The sequence below is a fragment of the Piliocolobus tephrosceles genome, chromosome 14 (genome assembly GCF_002776525.5).
Source record: "Piliocolobus tephrosceles isolate RC106 chromosome 14, ASM277652v3, whole genome shotgun sequence".
NCBI classification, from domain to species: domain Eukaryota; kingdom Metazoa; phylum Chordata; class Mammalia; order Primates; family Cercopithecidae; genus Piliocolobus; species Piliocolobus tephrosceles.
The window spans coordinates 20,338,537-20,361,716 of NC_045447.1; positions in this window are offsets into that span (position 1 = coordinate 20,338,537).

Sequence of the window (23,180 nt, forward strand, 5' to 3'; positions counted from 1 at the left end):
AATGAAAGCAGAAATAAAGATGTTCTTTGAATCCAATGAGAACAAAGGTACAACATACCAGAATCTCTGGGACACATTTAAAGCAGTGTGTAGAGGGAAATTTATAGCACTAAGTGCCCACAAGAGAAAGCAGGAAAGATCTAAAATTGACACTCTAACATCACAATTAAAAGAACTAGAGAGGCAAGAGCAAACACATTCAAAAGCTAGCAGAAGGCAAGAAATAACTAAGATCAGAGCAGAACTGAAGGAGATAGAGACACAAAAAACCCTCCAAAAAATCAATGAATCCAGGAGTTGGTTTTTTGAAAAGATCAACAAAATTGACAGACCGCTAGCAAGGCTAATAAAGAAGAAAAGAGAGAGGAATCAAATAGACGCAATAAAAAATGATAAAGGGGATATCACCACCGACCCCACAGAAATACAAACTACCATCAGAGAATACTATAAACACCTCTACGCAAATCAACTAGAAAATCTAGAAGAAATGGATAATTTCCTGGACGCGTACACTCTTCCAAGACTAAACCAGGAAGAAGTTGAATCCCTGAATAGACCAATAGCAGCCTCTGAAATTGAGGCAACAATTAATAGCCTACCCACCAAAAAAAGCCCAGGACCAGATGGATTCACAGCGGAATTCTACCAGAGGTACAAGGAGGAGCTGGTACCATTCCTTCTGAAACTATTCCAATCAATAGAAAAAGAGGGAATCCTCCCTAACTCATTTTATGAGGCCAACATCATCCTGATACCAAAGCCTGGCAGAGACACAACAAAAAAAGAGAATTTTAGACCAATCTCCCTGATGAACATCGATGCAAAAATCCTCAATAAAATCCTGGCAAACCGGATTCAGCAGCACATCAAAAAGCTTATCCACCATGATCAAGTGGGCTTCATCCCTGGGATGCAAGGCTGGTTCAACATTCGCAAATCAATCAACGTAATCCAGCATATCAACAGAACCAAAGACAAGAACCACATGATTATCTCAATAGATGCAGAAAAGGCTTTTGACAAAATTCAACAGCCCTTCATGCTAAAAACGCTCAATAAATTCGGTATTGATGGAACGTACCTCAAAATAATAAGAGCTATTTATGACAAACCCACAGCTAATATCATACTGAATGGGCAAAAACTGGAAAAGTTCCCTTTGAAAACTGGCACAAGACAGGGATGCCCTCTCTCACCACTCCTATTCAACATAGTGTTGGAAGTTCTGGCTAGGGCAATCAGGCAAGAGAAAGAAATCAAGGGTATTCAGTTAGGAAAAGAGGAAGTCAAATTGTCCCTGTTTGCAGATGACATGATTGTGTATTTAGAAAACCCCATCGTCTCAGCCCAAAATCTTCTTAAGCTGATAAGCAACTTCAGCAAAGTCTCAGGATACAAAATTAATGTGCAAAAATCACAAGCATTCTTATACACCAGTAACAGACAAGCAGAGAGCCAAATCAGGAATGAACTTCCATTGACAATTGCTTCAAAGAGAATAAAATACCTAGGAATCCAACTTACAAGGGATGTAAAGGACCTCTTCAAGGAGAACTACAAACCACTGCTCAGTGAAATCAAAGAGGACACAAACAAATGGAAGAACATACCATGCTCATGGATAGGCAGAATCAATATTGTGAAAATGGCCATACTGCCCAAGGTAATTTATAGATTCAATGCCATCCCCATCAAGCTACCAATGAGTTTCTTCACCGAATTGGAAAAAACTGCTTTAAAGTTCATATGGAACCAAAAAAGAGCCCGTATTGCCAAGACAATCCTAAGTCAAAAGGACAAAGCCGGAGGCGTCACGCTACCTGACTTCAAACTATACTACAAGGCTACAGTAACCAAAACAGCATGGTACTGGTACCAAAACAGAGATATAGACCAATGGAACAGAACGGAGCCTTCAGAAATAATGCCACACATCTACAACCATCTGATATTTGACAAACCTGAGAAAAACAAGAAATGGGGAAAGGATTCCCTATTTAATAAATGGTGCTGGGAAAATTGGCTAGCCATAAGTAGAAAGCTGAAACTGGATCCTTTCCTTACTCCTTATACGAAGATTAATTCAAGATGGATTAGAGACTTAAATGTTAGACCTAATACCATAAAAACCCTAGAAGAAAATCTAGGTAGTACCATTCAGGACATAGGCATGGGCAAGGACTTCATGTCTAAAACACCAAAAGCAACGGCAGCAAAAGCCAAAATTGACAAATGGGATCTCATTAAACTAAAGAGCTTCTGCACAGCAAAAGAAACTACCATCAGAGTGAACAGGCAACCTACAGAATGGGAGAAAATTTTTGCAATCTACTCATCTGACAAAGGGCTCATTTCCAGAATCTACAAAGAACTCAAACAAATATACAAGAAAAAAACAAACAACCCCATCCAAAAGTGGGGAAAGGATATGAACAGACATTTCTCAAAAGAAGACATTCATACAGCCAACAGACACATGAAAAAATGCTCATCATCACTGGCCATCAGAGAAATGCAAATCAAAACCACAATGAGATACCATCTCACACCAGTTAGAATGGCAATCATTAAAAAATCAGGAAACAACAGGTGTTGGAGGGGATGTGGAGAAATAGGAACACTTTTACACTGTTGGTGGGATTGTAAACTAGTTCAACCATTATGGAAAACAGTATGGCGATTCCTCAAGGACCTAGAACTAGATGTACCATATGACCCAGCCATCCCACTACTGGGTATATACCCAAAGGATTATAAATTATGCTACTACAAAGACACATGCACACGTATGTTTATTGCGGCACTATTCACAATAGCAAAGACTTGGAATCAACCCAAATGTCCATCAGTGACAGACTGGATTAAGAAAATGTGGCACATATACACCATGGAATACTATGCAGCCATAAAAAAGGATGAGTTTGCGTCCTTTGTAGAGACATGGATGCAGCTGGAAACCATCATTCTTAGCAAATTATCACAAGAAGAGAAAACCAAACACCGCATGTTCTCACTCATAGGTGGGAACTGAACAATGAGCTCACTTGGACTCCGGAAGGGGAACATCACACACTGGGGCCTATCATGGGGAGGGGGGAGGGGGGAGGGATTGCATTGGGGAGTTATACCTGATATAAATGATGAATTGATGGGTGCTGACGAGTTGATGGGTGCAGCACACCAACATGGCACATGTATACATATGTAACCTGCACGTTATGCACATGTACCCTAGAACTTAAATTATAATAAAAAAGAAAAAAAAAAAAGATAACTATACTTATGTTTTGAGGAGTGCAGTAGAGAATAACTACCACATACTCACATAAATTATCCCCTAGTGTCCCTTAATTCACTCAATAGAAAAGCCAAGTACTATAGCTAGAAGAAAAGAGCCAGTCCCATCAATGCATTTTCCTATTGATGAATGCAGGGATACAGGGCTGACTTGAGTTATAGGGACAATTCTTTCATAGTCTCTAACTAATCTACTAAGACAGCTTCAGGTACAAACCAAACCCACCAACCAGAAGAGCACTGAGCTATGTGTGATTCAGGAATCACATACTTGCTACGCAGCTTTGGGATTCTCATATCCCCTCTCTGGGGCTTGATCATAATACATGCCAGATTAATGAGTTTAACTAAATGATATCTGTAGTCTCTTCTGGCTCTGAAACTCTGTTGTTCTAGGTTTCCAACACCCCACCTACACTGGGAAGACATCAGTGTCCCTCTATAGCTGATTACTCCCTCCTCCATCATGCATTGTCCTCCCCCCACTGAAGACAATGCATCATCCTGGACCCCCAAAGTGGTATGAGGCAGCCAGACAATCTCATTTACTCACAACCAGTTCCATTATCAGGACCCAGCATATCCAATGATGATTTACCACATGTCGTTAATATGTTTGTTATATTTTGTTGGCGGAATATGAAAGATCATCAGCAAGCCAGCACACAGGGAAAGCATATTGAAATGAGCATTATGGATCTGTCAGGCTGGAGTTTATGGCCTTTCTCAGTACTACACTGTAAGTACAACAAGCCCTGATTGAGTCAGCAGCCTCCTGGGTACTCATTTGCCAAAGTGTGGGGAATTTTAATGCTAAGTTTCTCTGCCTGTGTTAGGCAGGCAGAGTTGGGGGAAGTGGGCAGATTGCCTTGGCTTAGGAGTATTATAAACGACCCTGCAAGTTCCGCAGATACCAGGAACAAAGCTTTCAGTGAGTTTGGCCTCTTATCTTCTTATCGTCTTATAGATTTTGGAGATGTCGTGCCCTGGAGTTTTAATACTCAGTTTGCAAATCCTCCTTTTAAAACCAATGCGTTGAATTGCAACGAAAAAGAGGGAGGAAGAAAGAAATATTCACAGAGGACCGACACTGTAAAAAAACAAAAAAGATGAAGAAAAACGGAGAAATGAGAATCATTAAAATCCCAGTTACTAAGTATGATGGATGCAAATATCCTCACACCTTTTTTCCTTTACAGTCAAATTCCACGATGGGTTCAGGCTCCCTCACTGGGGAATTGCGTTCTCGGAACAGGACTTTGTAGCTGCCGACACTGTCTAAAGAGATTACACAGCTTTGTAAGTCCAAATTAATGCACTGGGAAAATGAATTTTGGGAACAAATTTTCTGTTTCTTCTTTCTGCAAAGCATAGAAAGCATGAAATGAGGGGAGTGTATTTCTACCTACAGGAAGAGATCTGATTCTGTGATTTAGGGGAGGGTTGGATATTTTTCAGTGGGCAGTTCAAAGAAGTTGCCCTGGCTCAGACTCAGGTGTTATTAGCATTAACAGAGTTATCTCATAGTAACAATGTCAATCACCACCATTTCTTCTTTCTCAGCAGGAAGGCTTATCCATTAATATTTTGTTGTCTTGTTCTTGAGTAGGCACTTAGTATTCTAGGAGCTGGAATCTATTTTTCATGCCAATGGCATGCAGTTTTGGGTCACCTGGCTAATGCTGGGGCCATTCTACATTCCACAGACAGGGAGCTGTGGTCACTTGGCATTCCAGAGGCATTCCAAAACTGCAGGTCATTCATTATGCCAAGGTTAGTTTGTGGGCCTGCAGAGCCCAGAGCCCTGCGTGCTAGCCTATGTTAGTTATGACTGGAAATTCTGAGGGAGATGTAACTCCACTGGTGGCAGAAGGCCAGTGATGGACAGAAAGAGAAAATAAAAATTAACTTCAAAGAAGTATTAACTAGGTCTCAGAGAGTATGATGAGGACAATATCTGGGGCACACAAAGTCAAAGATGGGTATTTTTTGAGAGGAGAAAGAAGAGTATACATCTAAATCAGATAATACATTGCTTTTTCTTAATTAGATGAAAAACAAGATATGAGATAATTATGAAGCATACTAGTTCTAAAATCAGTCAAGATTGGGTTCAAATGCTGCCTCTGCATCTTATTAATTGTATGACTTGGAGTGATAGGTTTACCTTCTTTAAATATTGGTTTCACCTGCAAAATAGAAACAAGATAATCTACCACTTAAGATAATATCCTTAAATGACAGTCCCTGACTCAAAGAAAATACTCTATGGATTTATTACTACTTATTTATTACTATTACTGTTGTATTTGTTGAAAAGTAACTGAATTGAAAAGCTGAAGATAGTGCTAATTTCTTCCTCAATGAGTTATTGGTACTCATTCACTTTTTTCCAATTTCTTCTACCATAGATAAGGCGTTGCGTTAGGCATAGAAATTATTTTTGCTACATCTAGACAGATTAAGCCTGGACTGTGACTATATGACCATAGATTCAATCCAAAAGGCACTCAGTGACTATCACCTGTATACAGTCCTCTTTTCCAATCTCTGTGGTTAGCGCAAAGATCAAGAGTACTTACTCGTCACCTTAAAAAAACTGTGATACATATTTAGGAGAGAATATGCGTTTACAATTAGGCACTTTGTAACCATATATGCTGAAGAACAACAACAACAAAAAGTTGTTTTTTCAACAAAAAATAGTCTTTAGTACCTGGAATTCAGAGAATGATCAGACCAGACAGTAGTTCTTAACATGCATGCAAAGACATTTATTTGGCCCTGCAATTCCAAACACTATTATGGTGGTGGCATGATGGCTGTACCGTCTTCAGTATTATCTCATCATAAATTAAAGTCCAGCAGAACAGGTAGCTGAAGCCAGATAAGAAAGAATCTTGATTTTCATGCTAGGAATATAAACTTTATTTGCAAGGAATAAAGGGAAAAAGAAAAAAAAAAAGTATTTCGGTTTGCTTTTCTTTTTGTTGTTTTTGTTCTTACAAATAAGTAGCATAATTTTCCCTGATGTATCTCCCAATATTGAAGTGTTCAATATTGGAACAGAATATACATGTATAATATATCAAGACCATCAACCCAAGACAAGAAATCTGTGATCTATGTTTTATGGGGCAAAAGATACAAGCCAGACTCTGGGGAGAGACAGCAATAGTGGTGGGGATAGCACTACAACTACAGGGAGGCACTCTGTAGTGACCTGCTGTACTGTTGGGAGCCAGAACCCCAGAAGGGTGCTACACAGAGGACATCTGAACTGTGCCTTGGCCAATAAGATCAGACAAGCAAGAGACGATGTCTCTGTATACATGGGGTCCTACTTCAGAGGGTCTTAAAGTATGGCCTATGAATACACAGAAGTGTGTGTTTCTGTTTTTGTTTTTGTGACTCAACAGCAAATGCAGGCATATTGTAGAAACCTGCAGAAGTGGGGGACCAACTTAATGCCAGATCCCACCACCACTTACAGGCTGGTGGGTACTTGTAGGTATGGACGGAAGGAGTCTGGGCTGTATGGCTTGCTGCCCATCATGGTATTGATCAGATTTTCCCATGATGAAATGGTTCTGGCCCTTGTTCCAGTGGAATGTGGTGTTCCTTGCACTTTCTCCCAGTAGAATATGATAGAGATGTTTTTTAGTTGGTCCTTTGCCCAGTAGGGTATAAGAATGTTTCTTTAGTTGGGCCTTTGTCTGCCTCATAGTTAGGTGGTTAGGCAGGATGTTTCTGATGGCGGGAACCTCCATGGAATGTTTTACTTTGAACCACAGTCTGCAAAATTGCAGGGGCTTACAAAATGGTGCAATTTGGGCTAACAGTCTTGCCTTCTACTTTAGTATAAAAGGAAGAGGGGTGTTGTTGGCTATCCGGCTGCTTCCTGTTGAATAGGGGCACTGTAATCAGGGTTTGGGTTTTGGAGCAGTGGGTGTGTGATTTCAGAGTTGTTTTCCTGGAGGCACTGATACTGGACTTGGCGGAGGAGAAGGATGGTATCAATGTGTTTCTTGGTGAATGCCTGGGCAAGGGAGTTCAGCCCATACCAAACATGAGTCATTCTGTGAATCTAGCTCTGCCAAGTTGGCCTTGTCTCCTCAACTAGACTGAGATCTCCGCCAGAGGGGGGGAAAAAAAAAAAAAAGCTCTGTTTAACACTTTATTTTGTAGTAACCAAAGTGCCTAATAATGAGCCGGGTATGGTGAACATCTTCAGTAAAATTATCGACTTCCTGACTGGTCTCAGGTCACTGAAGTTACCTAGCTCAGTCTTCTTTTTGCATATTAAGATGCTACGGAGAGGCAAACCTATATCTTAGACTCAACACTTTTCTTTATTCCAAACTCCACTATGTCTGTCCACCCTCAACTGCATGGGCAGAATTGTTGCAGGAATTCAAAGGCAGTAGGAGAATCCAGGGCCGACACAGAAAACTCCCACCCTCTACCTACCCTACCACCTCTACCCCCCAGCTCCAGAGTATAGCAGCCCGCATGCGCTTCCCATCCATTTCTGGGAAAGTTGAAATGCACTCACTGACTCTGGCCCTCAGGGAGACCCTTAAAATCGGGGGTGCATGTTAAAAGTGAATTCTACAATTCTCACCAGGAGAGCTTCTCCTTGGAACAATTCTTAATGACCTCAAAGAAGTAAGGGTTAATGTTTCCATTAATTATAGAATCCTATTCTATTAACAGGACTCTAAGAGAAACAGCAAATCAAGTTGAAAAGAAATTCTTAGAGAACATCTTATGATTCTTCCAAGGATTTGTTGATTCTTTCCTTATTCTAAAAGCTGGAACTATAAGTTTTAGGGAAAAATGCATGTTTTCTGCCAGGGTGGACCCATGTTTGGTGAGGAGTATGACTCATATAGTTTGGGGGGCTCTTTAAGTAAAGAATACCAAAATAGCAAAAATTTAGGCATAAAAATAATTCTTATTTAAATTTAGAAAGAACATTATATTAAGTTATAATGCTTATCTGCTGACAATAATGAAACACTGAAAAATATTTTACAAAATTCAGAAAAACAACATAATTTGTTTTTATAACTCGCAATATCACACGTCTATAATATTGTTAACATTTTATATGCATACTTTTGATACCTTCATATGGTGTTTTGAAATTATTTTCTACAGAATGATTAGAAAGTTAATTAAATTTTTTCCTCTAGCTAGATCTTTTCTGACAATTTGAAAAAGTTCCATTCAGCTTCACAATTCGTGATTGAAAGTTAGTAAATAATTATTTAACATTATATTATTTTGAAAAAACTGGTTCAAATTTTCTTGATGGATGAGGTTAATATTTCAGGGGATTTCAAGGATTTTTGTGCAATGACGTATCTATTCTTTGCATTCATTGCCAGTTTGTAGTCAATGTACATATTGTATTTTTGAATTATGAGTTTTTATGCTAACTTTGTTGTTATCTGTAGTTCCTAAAAAATCAGCAAGAACTGAATGGAAACACACAAAGAAGGAGGCCAAGGTGGACGGATCATGAGGTCAGGATATAGAGACCATCCTGGCTAACACAGTGAAATTCTGTCTCTACTAAAAATACAAAAAAAAAAAAAATTACTTGGGCAAGGTGGCGGATGCCTGTAGTCCCAGCTACTTTGGAGGCTGAGGCAGGAGAATGGCATGAACCCAGGAGGCAGAGCTTGCAGTGAGCCGAGATCATGCCACTGCACTCCAGCCTGGGTGACAGAGCAAGACTCATCTCAAAAAACAAAACAAAACAAAACAAACAAACAAACAAACAAACAAAAAACACACACACACACAAATATTTGACAAGGTGAGGCAATTTCAGAATTTATTACTAAGTCCTCAAAAGCAATTCCAGCAAAAAACAAAAATTGACCTCTGGGGTCTAATTAAACTAAAGAGCCTCTGTACAACAAAAGAAACTGTCAACAGAGTAAACAGACCACCTACAGAATGGGAAAATTATATTTTACACCTGACAAAGATCTAGTATCCAGAATCTATTAGGAAATTAAACAACGAAACAAGCACACACACACACACACACACACACACACACACACAAAACATTAAAAATGGGTAAAAGACATGAACAGGTACTTTTTAAAAGAAGATATACAGGCATATGAAACAAATAAAAAAAGAAAAACATACATATGAAGCAATACTCTGCATCATTAATCATCAGAGAAATGCAAATCAAAACCACAATGAGATATCATCTCACACCAGTTAGAATGGTTATTGTTAAAAAGTCAAGAAACAACAAATGCCAATGAGGCTGCAGAGAAAAGGAAATGAGTATACAACATTAGTGGGAATGTGAATTAGCTGAGTCACTATGTAAAACAGTTTGGAGATTTCTCAAGGCAAGATAAATCAGATAATAAAACAGAAAGAACATTTGACCCCAAAATCCCATTACTTGATAAATATCCAAAATAAAACAAGTCATTCTACCAAAAAGACACATGCACTCATATGTTCATCACAGCACTATTCACAGTAACAAAGACACAGAATTAGCCAAGGTGCCCATGAATGGTGAACTGGATAAAGAAAATATGGTACATATACATCATGGGATACTACTCAGCCACACAAAATAATGAAATCATATCCTTTTCAGCAACATGGATGCAGCTAGAAGCCATTATCCTAAGCAAATAAATGCAGGAACAGTTAATCAAATACTGCATGTTCTCACCAATAAGTGGAAGCTAAACATTGGGTACTTACAGACATAAAGATGGCAATAATAGAAATATGGTACTACTATAGGAGAGAGGAAGGAGGGGGAGTCAAGAGTTGAAATCTACCTTTTGGGTACTGTGCTCATTACTTAGGTGATGGGATCATGTGTAACCCAAACCTCAGCATTAGGCAATATGCCCAGGTAGTAAATCTGCACATGTACCCCCTGAATCAAAATAAAGAGGTACAGAATTATATAGTCTCAAATGGACAGAGTCAGGAAGAATAACTAGGTAGAGCACAGTGAACAAGCAGGGTAAAAATGATTTATGAGACTAGAAACATGTCATGCAATCTAGGAAGGTTGGCTGGCAAGTGGCTGAAAATATATAATTATATTTCCAAATTTTGTAAACAGACACCTGTTATCACCAAACTTATAAAAAGTCATGGTTTAATACTAAGATCATTAGCATTAGAGGCAGACAAATGTCCTTTGAGTCTCTGCTCCATCCCTTAATAATCTGTGGAATCTTACAATAGCTTAAGACACAAAAGTGATGACAAACTACATGAAAATGTACCCCATCAAACCCTGCAAATTATATACCCACTTAAAATTTCCTTTAGCTGGGTCCCAAAATGCCCACACCACTGTACACAAAGCAAAATATAACGAATGGAGTGTCAGGGTAAACTAAGCAGTAGTCTTTTTTATATAATGAAACATATACTCTTTAAAAATTCTGGAAAATAGCCCCCAAACCCATAACCACATGATTACACTGCTATCATAACCTCCTGGGGTCTTGAAGCTTAAATTTCATTTGCCTGGTGGTTTATCTGCCTGCCTGCACTCTTTGCAGTTTCTATGGAGCTCACATTCTAGTTAGAGAAGACAGACAATAAGTACATCAACAAAATAATAAATAGACCATTTTAGATAGCCATGAAGAAAACAAAGTAGTACATATGACCAAGAGTTACTGTAGGAAGGGAAAGAAGCAGTCCCTTTGATGGAGGGGTTGGGGAAGACCTAGTAGAGGAAACCAACATTAAGCTGAGCTCTGCGTCTGAAGAATTCCAAGCTTTTACATCAGCACACTGAACCATGAGGCCCAGAGCACTGGCATGGCTAATCTAAATCTGCCACACCAATCTCCCAACCCCAGCAAACCACTGACAGAGCTGGGACTATGGCTGAAATATCTATAACCAAATTAAATTGTTTTGCTACCACTCAGGGATTTCATGTAAGGTATCACTTTAGATATTTTTAAAATATAGAAGCTGAGACAGCTCTTACTGCCTCTAGGAAGTTCCTGGTAAAAAAGTGTTATTATTGTTATTTTTTAATCATCAAAAAGCCAAAGAAAAGCTGAGCAATCAATTCAATGGTCAAACTGCCATTTCTCTTTTTAAAGATAATCACAATGGTCAATATAACAAGTTTCAGGGCCATAACATTGTTTATAAAATAGAGCTATGAAGTCTGTAAGGGATCAATTAGGCGAGTCTTCCCTAGATTATTTTGATTATATGTTTCTTTCAGAATACATAAATCAGTCAATTAGTCCAGGGGCTAGGACTGGTACCTAATGCCACCTCTTGTCAGATCAGTGGTGGCATTAGATTCTCATAGAAGTGCAAGCCCTATTGTGAAATGCACATGCAAGGGATCTAGGTTGTATGCTCCTTATGAGAATCAAACAGTTTTATCCCGAAGCCACCACTCCCCACCTACACTGCAGTTCGTGGAAAAATTGTCATCCATGAAACCGGTCCTCATGCCAAAATGTTTGGGGACCACTGCTTAGTCAGTCAACTGATAAAAGAGACCAATATATAGACAGGGAGGACACACAGTCAATATAAACTTATTGATTTATTGATTTGCTATTTATATTATGTGCATTACAAAAGCATATACAAGAAGCATACATTTTATTTTATTTATTTATTTTTTGAGACAGGGTCTTGCTGCATTGCCCAGGCTGGGGTGCAGAGGTGCAATCATGGCTCACTGCAGGCTTGACTACTGGAGCAAACGGGATCTTCCACCTCTGCCTCCAGAGTATCTGGGACTATGGGCATGTGCTACCACGCTTAGCTAATTTTTGTATATTTGTAGATACGGGGTTTTGCCATGTTTCCCAGGCTAGTCTTGAACTCCTGGGCTCAAGCACTCATCCTACCTCGGCTTCCCAAAGTACTGAGATTATATGTGTGAGCCACTACCACTGGCTGGAACATATATTTTAAAAGATGTACTAGAAATCAATGAAAATAAAGGTTCCAGAATTTTTTTCCACACCCCAATAGATCATTATGGTGCACTTTGCAAAGGCTTTGTCTTTCTTTGGACGCAACTGATTTAGTCTACTACTTTCAGTTTAAGCATAGAAAAACTGAGGCCAGACAAAAGAGATGTGAAACTAATATGGATGACCCAGTATAACAAGTGAGCTAAAGGACTTTAAAATAAACTCAGCTTTATTTATATGCAAAGTCTTTTAAGCTATCCCTGTTATTTGTTAAAATTGTAGTTTTTCACATGCTTTCATATATTCTGTGTAATCTCCTCCTTATTCCCTAGAGATGTATGCTTTGCTTCTGATCTCTTCTCAACAGTGAGAAATCCTGGATCAGCAAATCTCTGTCGCCAGATCCCAGCAAAGAGTAAACTCCCTAAAGTCTGTAGGCACAACATGATCTCAATCCATTTCTCTTAAGGATTCCCAGAGCAGGCACAGCCTCCCAGCCTGCTTAGGAATGCAGCACTGCACTTCTCAATAGCATTTTATGACACATTACTCAAATCAAATTTAAAAGCATAACTGAGTGGAATTAAATTAATGCCGTCTGGTAATGTCAGCAGCACCAGAACTGCAACAGGCTGGCTTAACTCCTAGACCTGCTAAAGCTTCATGATACATATTCAGTTTCCTCTGTTATGGGAAGAACTTGTGTATACCGTGTGTGTGTGTGTGTGTGTGTGTGTGTGTATGTGTGGTGGGGGTAGGAGCCTGGTGTATGCCTGAGCAGTGTTTGAAAGCACACAAGCAGTTACAAATACTTGATAATCACATATGCCTCATAACCGTGATGTTTTTGAGTTGATATTTACATATTTCTTGATGTCCCACAGAGTACGTTTAGCTTCATTATATCATTTGATGATCATAATCAACATTTGAGGAATTTATCTTATTTATTTATTTATATATTATACTTGAACCTAAGTTTCCTGACTCCAAATTCAGCATTCTTTCTACTCCTTAAGTTCAATACTAATGATAACACTACCTAATCTTTTGAAGATCTCCTCAACCTCCCTGTTGCTAAATCCAATATTCCATTTGTAATCTTCATCTTAATTGACTCCACAGAAACATTCACTTCGTGATTACAGTTGACCCTTGAACAACATGGATTTGAACTGTGTGGATAAATGTAGGTATGGATTTTTTTTTTTCAGTAAAACGTACACTAAATGTGCCTGCCTTTCTTGTCTTCCCTTCAACCTTCTCCACCTCTTTTGTCTCTGCCATCCCTGAGACAGCAAGACCAACACTTGCTCCTCCTCCTCTTCCTCAGCCTACTTAATGTGAAGAAGAGGATGAACACCATTGTGATGATCCACTTCTGTTTAATAAATAAAAAGTATGTTTTCTCTTTCTTATAATTTTGTTAATAAGATCTACTTATTTCTCTAACTTATTTTACTGTAAGAACACAGCATGTAATACATATAACATAAAATATGTGTTAATTGGCTTTGTGTTATTGATGAGACTTCTGGTCAAGAGTGGGCTATTAGTAGTTAAGTTTTGGGGGAGTAAAACATTATACACAAATTTTTGACGCAGATGGTCAGAGATCTTAATTCTCACGTTTTTTAATGGTTGACTGTACTTTCTCATTTTTGAAACATGTTTAGTTCACTTGGTTTCAAGATACATATTCTTTATTTTTCTTCCTACCTCAGTGAACACTTAAAGGGTCTTCTTCTGGCTCCCTTTTATCTTCTCACTTCTAAACACTGGCTGTCCTAGGGCTCCATTTTTTTCTCTATCTACAGACCCTTCTTGGTTATCCCATTGAGTACCTGGTTTTAAATGCATTTTTACACTAACAACTTTTAAATTTACATCTTTGGTTATGATGTCTCTCTGGAGTTCCAGGTCTCTATATCCAACTATTCCAAGCATCTCCACTGCATGTCAGGCATATCAACTATTACCAATGTCCCAATCTTGCCCTTCAAGACTTGCTATCCACAGTGTTACTCATACTTTTCAATACAAATTGCACCCTTTCAGTTTCTCAGGCCAAATGACTGTGGTATCCTTGTATCCATGTACACCTTCTTTGGTATATTTCACATGTTACCTGTCAATGAATCTTGTTCACTTTATCTTCAAACTATGCCCAGAACCTGACCATTGCTCATTTATCAACAACTATCACCCGACCCCAGGACAGCATCATCTTTTGACACAGTATCCAGAGAATTCCTTTCAAAAGATGGCATCATTCCTTCAATGAGTGTCCATCTCACTCAGAGTGAAAGCCAAAGTTCTTATACTGACTTGCAGAGTCAGTATTCTGTCTTTTTGACTGACTCTGGCATTACTTTCAAATACTCTCCTTCAGCTCACTCTAACTCAGCCACAGTGACCTCCTTGCCATCGTAGAACACATTAGACATACTCTCACTTTGAGACATTGGAATGTATTATTCGGTTTTATTTGTTGTTCAAACGTGAAAGATAATTGCCCCATACATCTGAAACACTTGTTCCATCACCTTCTTCAGCTCTGTGATCAACTGTCATCTTCTTATTCAGACATTCCCTCATCACCCTACTTAAGATCACATCATCCTCTCCACCACATCCTCTATATTCCTCTCCTGATTTTGCTGTCTTTGTCATTATTGTGTTGGAGATGGTATAGAGTGATCCACTTTCTAATGCTATGCTATTCTTTTACTTATTTGTTTTTTCATAGTCCATCTCTTCTCCAACAGATTATAATTTCAACTAAGGCAGGCAATGTCTAAGCATAGTGTCGCCAATGCTTACAATAGTATCTAACACATAGATTGTATATAAAGCAGATTCATGAATGCATGAATGAATGCCTCACTCTTGTGTCATGAATTACAGTTTCCAAAGTTCATTCATTTCTCCCCACAGTCTTACTGTGTTGAGCCTTGTGAGCAAATCTGGGTATTAAAAAGGTAGATTAATCTGGATATTAAAAAGATTGCTATTTTGCCAATACTTGGAAAAGTGTCTGTCTTTATTCATTTTAATAATCATATGCCAGGCAGTTTCTTCATATTCATGCAAGTTATCTAAATTTATCATCACAACTATCCTATGACCTAATTGTAACTGTTTCATTAATTCATTTATAAATCAACTAATTTATTAAGCAACTACTTATTAACCTTCTACAGTGTGCCAGGCTCTGTGATCCAGAATCAAACAGCACAGATAAAAATCACTGCCTTCATGGAGCATATATAAATGAAAGAAAAAATAAAAAATAAACAAACATATATTACATATATATATATAGCATATACATATACATGTATGTGTAGTATACATACACACATATTAAAATGAATAGTCTGTTTCAAGGTGATGTGTGTTGTTAGGACAATAAATCAGAGGAGAGAAAGAAGGCACCCCAAGTACAGAAAAACTAATTGCCCAGCATTGCACAGCTAGCAAGGGCTAGAGACAATATTCTGAGTCTTACCCCACAGTGTGTAACTATACACTATAGTAATAACCAAAGCTACAAAGTTTCTTTAGGGTACTTTATTTGTTAGGATGTCTCTAGTAGCCGCTCAGAGGAAACCATATCTCAAATGGGAGCTTGTTTCACATACCAAGAGGCCCAGAAGGTCCAGCCCTGCAAATCCAGAAATCTGGCTTCCCTCTGGGAACAAAGCAGGTGCAATTTCAGCTTTCTATCCAGATATGCCAACATCAATTACAAGAAAGTGAACATTTCTTTTGGAATCATCTTGGAAAACAACAACAACAAAAACCTTTCCCAGAAGTCCTGAATAAATCTCCTTGCATTGTCCCAAGTATCATCACAGGATGCTGCTAAGCATAGCCTTGGCAAGGACATGATCAGTGTTCCCTAGGTATTCTGGATTTATTACTGGAGTCTGGAATAGAGTTTTCCTCCCATATATAATATGGTTTGGCCATGTTCCCACCCAAATTTCATCTTGAATTATAGTTCCCGTAATTCCCCTGTGTCATGGGAGAGACCTGGTGAGAGGTCACTGAATCATGGGGGAGTTACTTTCATGCTATTTTCATGATAGTGAGTTCTCATGAGATCTGATGGTTTTGTAAGGGACTTTTCCTGCCTTCACTCTGCACTTCTCCTTGCTGCCCTCATGTGAAGAAGGACATGCTTGCTTCCCCTTCTACCATGATTGTAAGTTTCCTGAGGCCTCTCCAGCTATGCTGAACTGTGAGTCAGTTAAACCTCTTTCCTTTATAAATTGCCAAGTCTTGAGTGTGTCTTTATTAGCAGCATGAGGACAGACTGATATACTATGTAAAGCAAAGGAGCAATAATGATTTTAACAAGAACTGTCAAAAAGAATAATGGAGGTTAGACAACTACCAGCATTTGTCCTTAATACGAACCGAGGTTTATTCATGGTCTAGTCATCAAGAGTGGACACATTAAATAAATTTTATGAATAGTTGTTGATTTGAGTTATAGTAAGTAATAGAAAAAGCAAATGCAAGGAATAGAGAAGAGGGAAAAAAGGGTGTGAGAGGAGAGGGATTTTTGAACCTAATACAAAGGGGAGACAGACCACAACTCTGAATTGGGAGTGAAGGAAACCCATTCCTCATGATTGCCCTAGAATTCAATAGCTGTGTGACTTGGAGCTAATCATATAATGTCTCTGTGACTCAGTTTCATCACTAGCAACTCCAATCTAATAATGCTCATTAGTCCACATTTCATGACACCAGGAGATTTAACAAGATTCCTGTGTTCAGTGGAAAAGGAAAAGCAATACCTGGACATTCCAGTTTGAAGTGTGATTGTTCTCCACTTATAGATACGGAGAAAACTAGAGTATCTACAGCACAAGGAAAATTTAGTTTAAGGAGATGATTAACTGAACACACATACGTCGATACATGCATTTGCACCCCTATACATGCACACAGCCCTACAACCCTTTCTCATTTAAAAGTATTATTATACTTTTAAGCAATTATTGTTTTCAGAAACTGGTTGAATAATTGACAAACATTGTCTCATTTAATTTTACAACTTATGAGTTAAATATTACTATAGAATAATTTTCATTCTGAATGATCTAGATAGACTCTTTAAATGTCCACTTCATTTTATATATATATACTTTTTCTCCCCCATTAAATGGATGACATTTCAGTGAATAGCTATGTTTGTCAGTGTTTCTCCTAAATTTAAACACAGCGCTTCAGCCATTTTCCTTGCACCAATAAACCACTCTATGGTGCCTTGAACTGATCAGATAAAACTCATTCAGGAAAATTTAGCACCAGCCAGTTTCTAAAGGCTGAGTTGGGTCTGTCTATTTCTTAACTGCTCTGTATGTGCTCATCCAGTCTCAGAATCAGCACTTGGTGAGCATTAATCCATTGTGACATATCCTTCTCAGCAACTCCTCAACAAGAACCTTGACTGTGGAATCTTATCGACAATAGCAAGTTAGTGTTTCACAATGGACTCCTCTTCAAAACACTTTACTCAGATGATATGCATATCATATATGAGATATGAGAGAGAGCAACAAGGTCAGAAAGAGATTCAGAAAAATTGAGTGATTTGGCAGGTTTCCCATGAGAACTCTGAGGGAAGGACCAGGGTGAGGCCAAGAGCTGGAGATATGAAATAGGGAAAGGTGGAGGCTTATCCACGGCTCTGCCAATGCCACACTGTGTGCTCTTGGGCAATTCATTTTAAATCTCCCAGCATTAATTTTCTCATCTGTAAAAATGGGAAGAGAGAATTCAGCAAAGTTTGGAAAGTACTCGGCAGAAGTGCCTGAGGCAGACATTGAGAATCAGTCATGATACTTTTTCCCATGGAGTTGGCAATAGGTCCCCATGTTCTTCTCAACACGCACTCCAGGCAGCCTGGAACAATCCAAGCTGGCACATCATTTAGAATATATCTGTCATTCCTGGACTAAATAATTATTAACATCAATTTTAAATCTAATATTTTAAGAATATATTGCTGCTGTGGAAAGAATCATGAACTTGAGATCAGAAGACTAGGTTTAAATTCTGGTTCTGACATTTATTACTTCTGTGACCTTAAGTAAATCAATTCATATCTTTGGTCAGCTTGATTTTTGTAATCTGAAAAATGGGATTAAAATATCAATGCCTTATGATCAATGTGACGACCAAAAGATATATAGGCGAATGCACCAAAATGCATAGCATATCCTGGCACACTGTAGACATTCCATCACCCATTAAAATTTAAGGTGATGGATATCCCTGTTACACTGATTTGATATTTACAAGATATATACATGTATCAAATGATCACATGTATCCTGAAAATATGTACCTCTATTATATATCAATAAAAACAAATTTATTTGAAGGTGACACCTGGTGTGACAAATGCACACGTGATGAAGTTGCTATGGATGCTGGAAGCTAACAGAAAAGTGGAGGAGATAGGGAGGGTAAATACTTCTGTGAAATTTCAGCTCTTCCCTTTTTCCACCGCTGTTGCTGATGAGCCCTATAGTCCTGGTCCTGGACCACACATATTCCATTTCCCCAACCCAATCAAGAGGCTGTGTCTTCCTCCTTCAGTTCTAGGTATCTGGCTCATAAACCCACTTCCAGATGGCCTGTCTAGGAACTGCCAGCATCTGTCAGTTCCTTCCTTGCCTTTTCCCTTCCCCTAATCCCCTATCTCTATACTCAATGGGATAGATGTTCCACCAGTATCTTAACTCAGTGAATACCTTTGCTTGGTTCATCTATATTTGTGTGTGTCTTGAGAAAAGATAGTCAGGATGTGGTGCTAAGGGTTCCTTTCCTTCCACATCATCTTAACCACCCTAGGTGTCTAGGCCCTTACTGTCTGTTCCCAAAGTTTGTAATTATATTTCTGTTGAAAGACAGTTGTCTGGCAGGCATGGTGGCTCACACTTGTAATCTCAGTAGTTTGGGAGGCTAGGATAAGAGGATTGTTTGAGACCAGAAGTTCAAGCCCAGCCTGGGCAAGATAATGAGACCCCCCGTCTCTACACAAAATATAAAATAAAATAGCGTGGTGTGGCACGTGACTGTAATCCTAGCTACTTGGGAGGCTGAGGCAGGAATATTGCTTGAGTCCAGGAGTTCAAGGCTGAAGTGAGTTATGATGGCACCACTGCACTCCAGCCTCGGCAATGGACAAAAAAAAAAAAAAAAGGAAGAAAGATAGTTGTCCATACAGCATATTTATTGGTGTGTTTTTGCGTGTGTGTGTGAGAGGGCGTTAAAATATTAAGGCACAAGTAGCGGTTTCCCTTGTCAGTGGATCATGGCTTACTGTTGGCAGTTACAAGTACTCCTCAAGAGCTCCTCAACCCAGGTGAGATGTGCTGCACACTACTGAAATAGAGATGGGATGGTCTTTAGTCCACACCCATCCCTGTGCTGGTGGCAAGTGCTCCATCTCAGGCAAAACAGGGCAAACTCCTTTTGATGGCACATCCCACTGCTCCTCCTTTCTCATTTTGCCCCAATCTACAGGATATTATCTAGTCTCAGGCTGTGTGTATGTGTTGTGCCAGGGGTTGTGGGATGAGATACTAATTATACATGTGTAAATTTTATATTTTTTCCCTAGTTCAGAATCACTTTATGCCTTTCTTTGCTGTAAATATAGTGTTGTTTAAAGCAGGACAGGGCTTATGTCCAGGAGGGTATGCTGGGGAGGCACTAGTTCAGAGTCCAAATAAGAAATTTGATGAGTTCCTAGTTAAGTAAAAATTAATACTTGTAAAGATTTTCCAGTTACATTACTTTTTCTTGGACATCTTTACTCTAGCATATCCAATGAAATAATAATTAGCCTATAAAGCATAAATATGTTCTAAGCAGGACAGATATTATTTAACGAATTTGTATAGCCAAAGGTGGGCATGCAGCTGAGTCAGGAGCAGGGGCGGGGAAAAGCTAAATTATCTTGAAAAATTGAATAAATTTGATTTTGAAGTTTGTGAAGGAATCTGGGAGGGATGGTGTCTGGAAGAATTATGGAATAGAAAGAAGCAAGTGGGGTAATAAGATAATGTGAGGCCTGGATACCTTGGAGGATGAAGCAGCCATGAAAAATACTCAATCAAGCAACAAAGGGGCTCTTATAATCAAGAATATGTAATGATGTTTTGGTTGGTGATATGGTTTGGCTGTGCCCCCATCCAAATCTCACCTTGAATTGTAATAACCCTCATGTGTCAACGGCAGGACCAGGTGGAGATGATTGAATCAAGGGAGTGGTTTCTCCCATACTGTTCTTGTGGTAGTAAATAAGTCTCAAGAGATCTGATGATTTTATAAAGGGGCGTTCACCTGCACAAGCTCCCTCTTGCCTGCCACCATCTAAGATGTGTCTTTGCTTCTGCTTTGCCCTCTGCCATGATTGTGAAGCCTGTGGAACTGCGAGTCTATTAAACCTCTGTACTCTATAAATTACCCAGTCTAGGGTATATCTTTATTAGTAGTGTGAGAACAGACTGATACAAGTGGTTTGAATTATTGTGATCTAAAACTCTTCCTTAGCTCCTCAAATTTTGCACTAAATATTCTGTGTATAAAGAATATACATTCCTTGTGCGTTGTATTCCTAGGTATTTTATTTTCTTTTCAGCAATTGTGAACAGGAGTTCACTCATTATTTGGCTCTGTTTGTCTAATATTGGTGTATAGGAATGATTGTGAGTTTTGCACATTGATTTTGCTTCCTGATACTTTGCTGAAGTTGCTTATCAGCTTAAGGAGTTTTGGGGCTGAGGACAATGGGGTTTTCTAAATATACAATCATGTCATCTGCAAATAGTGACAATTTGATTTCCTCTCTTCCTATCTGAAAACCCTTCATTTCTTTCTCTTGTCTGATTGCCCTGGGCAGAATTTCCAATACTATGTTGAATAGGAATGGTGAAAGAGGGCATCCTTGTCTCATGCTGGCTTTCAAAGGGAATGCTTCCAGCTTTTGCCCATTCAGTATGATACTGGCTATGGGTTTGTCATAAATAGCTCTTATTATTTTGGGATATGTTCCATCAATGCCTAGTTTATTGAGTGTTTTAGAATGAAGGGGTGTTGAATTTTATTGAAGGGTTTTTCTGCATCTATCCCTGCTCGAGGAAATAAGAGAGGACACAAATATATGGGAAAAAAATCCATGCTCATGGATAGGAAGAATTGTTATCGTGAAAATGGCAGCCATACTGCCCAAAGTAATTTATAGGTTCAATGCTATTCTTATCAAGCTACCATTGACTTTCTTCACAGAACTAGAAAAAAACTACTTTAAATTTCTTATGGAACCAAAAAAGAGCCCACATAGCCAAGACAATCTAAGCAAAAATAACAAAACTGGAGGCATCAGACTACCTGACTTCAAACTATACTGAAAGGCTACAGTAACCAAAACAGCATGGTAATGGTACCAAAACAGATATACAGACCAATGGAATAGAACAGAGACTTCAGAAATAACACCACACATCTACAACCATCTGATCTTCAACAAACCTGACAAAAACAAGCAGTAGGGAAAGGATTCCCTATTTAATAAATGGTGCTGGGAAAATTGACTAGCCATATGCAGAAAACTGAAACTGGACCCCTTCCTTACACCTTATACAAAAATTAACTCAAGATGGATTAAGGACTTAAACATAAAACCTAAAACCATAAAAATCCTAGAAGAAAACCTAGGCAATACCATTCAGGACATAGACATGGGCAAAGACTTCATGACTAAAATACCAAAAGCAATTGCAACAAAACCCCAAGTCGACAAATGGGATCTAATTAAACTAAAGAATTTGTGCACAGCAAAAGAAACTGTCATCAGAGTGAACAGGCAGCCTACAGAATGGGAGAAAGTTTTTACAATTTATCCATCTGACAAAAGTCTAATATCCAGAATCTACAGGGAACTTAAACAAATTTACAAGAAAAAAACAAACAACCCAATCAAAATGTGAGTGAAGGATATGAACAGACACTTCTCAAAAGAAGACATATATGTGGTCAACAAACATAAAAAAAAAGCTAATGTTAGACCTAATACCATAAAAACCCTAGAAGAAAATCTAGGTAGTACCATTCAGGACATAGGCACGGGCAAGGACTTCATGTCTAAAACACCAAAAGCAACGGCAGCAAAAGCCAAAATTGACAAATGGGATCTCATTAAACTAAAGAGCTTCTGCACAGCAAAAGAAACTACCATCAGAGTGAACAGGCAACCTACAGAATGGGAGAAAATTTTTGCAATCTACTCATCTGACAAAGGGCTCATTTCCAGAATCTACAAAGAACTCAAACAAATATACAAGAAAAAAACAAACAACCCCATCCAAAAGTGGGGAAAGGATATGAACAGACATTTCTCAAAAGAAGACATTCATACAGCCAACAGACACATGAAAAAATGCTCATCATCACTGGCCATCAGAGAAATGCAAATCAAAACCACAATGAGATACCATCTCACACCAGTTAGAATGGCAATCATTAAAAAATCAGGAAACAACAGGTGTTGGAGGGGATGTGGAGAAATAGGAACACTTTTACACTGTTGGTGGGATTGTAAACTAGTTCAACCATTATGGAAAACAGTATGGCGATTCCTCAAGGACCTAGAACTAGATGTACCATATGACCCAGCCATCCCACTACTGGGTATATACCCAAAGGATTATAAATTATGCTACTACAAAGACACATGCACACGTATGTTTATTGCGGCACTATTCACAATAGCAAAGACTTGGAATCAACCCAAATGTCCATCAGTGACAGACTGGATTAAGAAAATGTGGCACATATACACCATGGAATACTATGCAGCCATAAAAAAGGATGAGT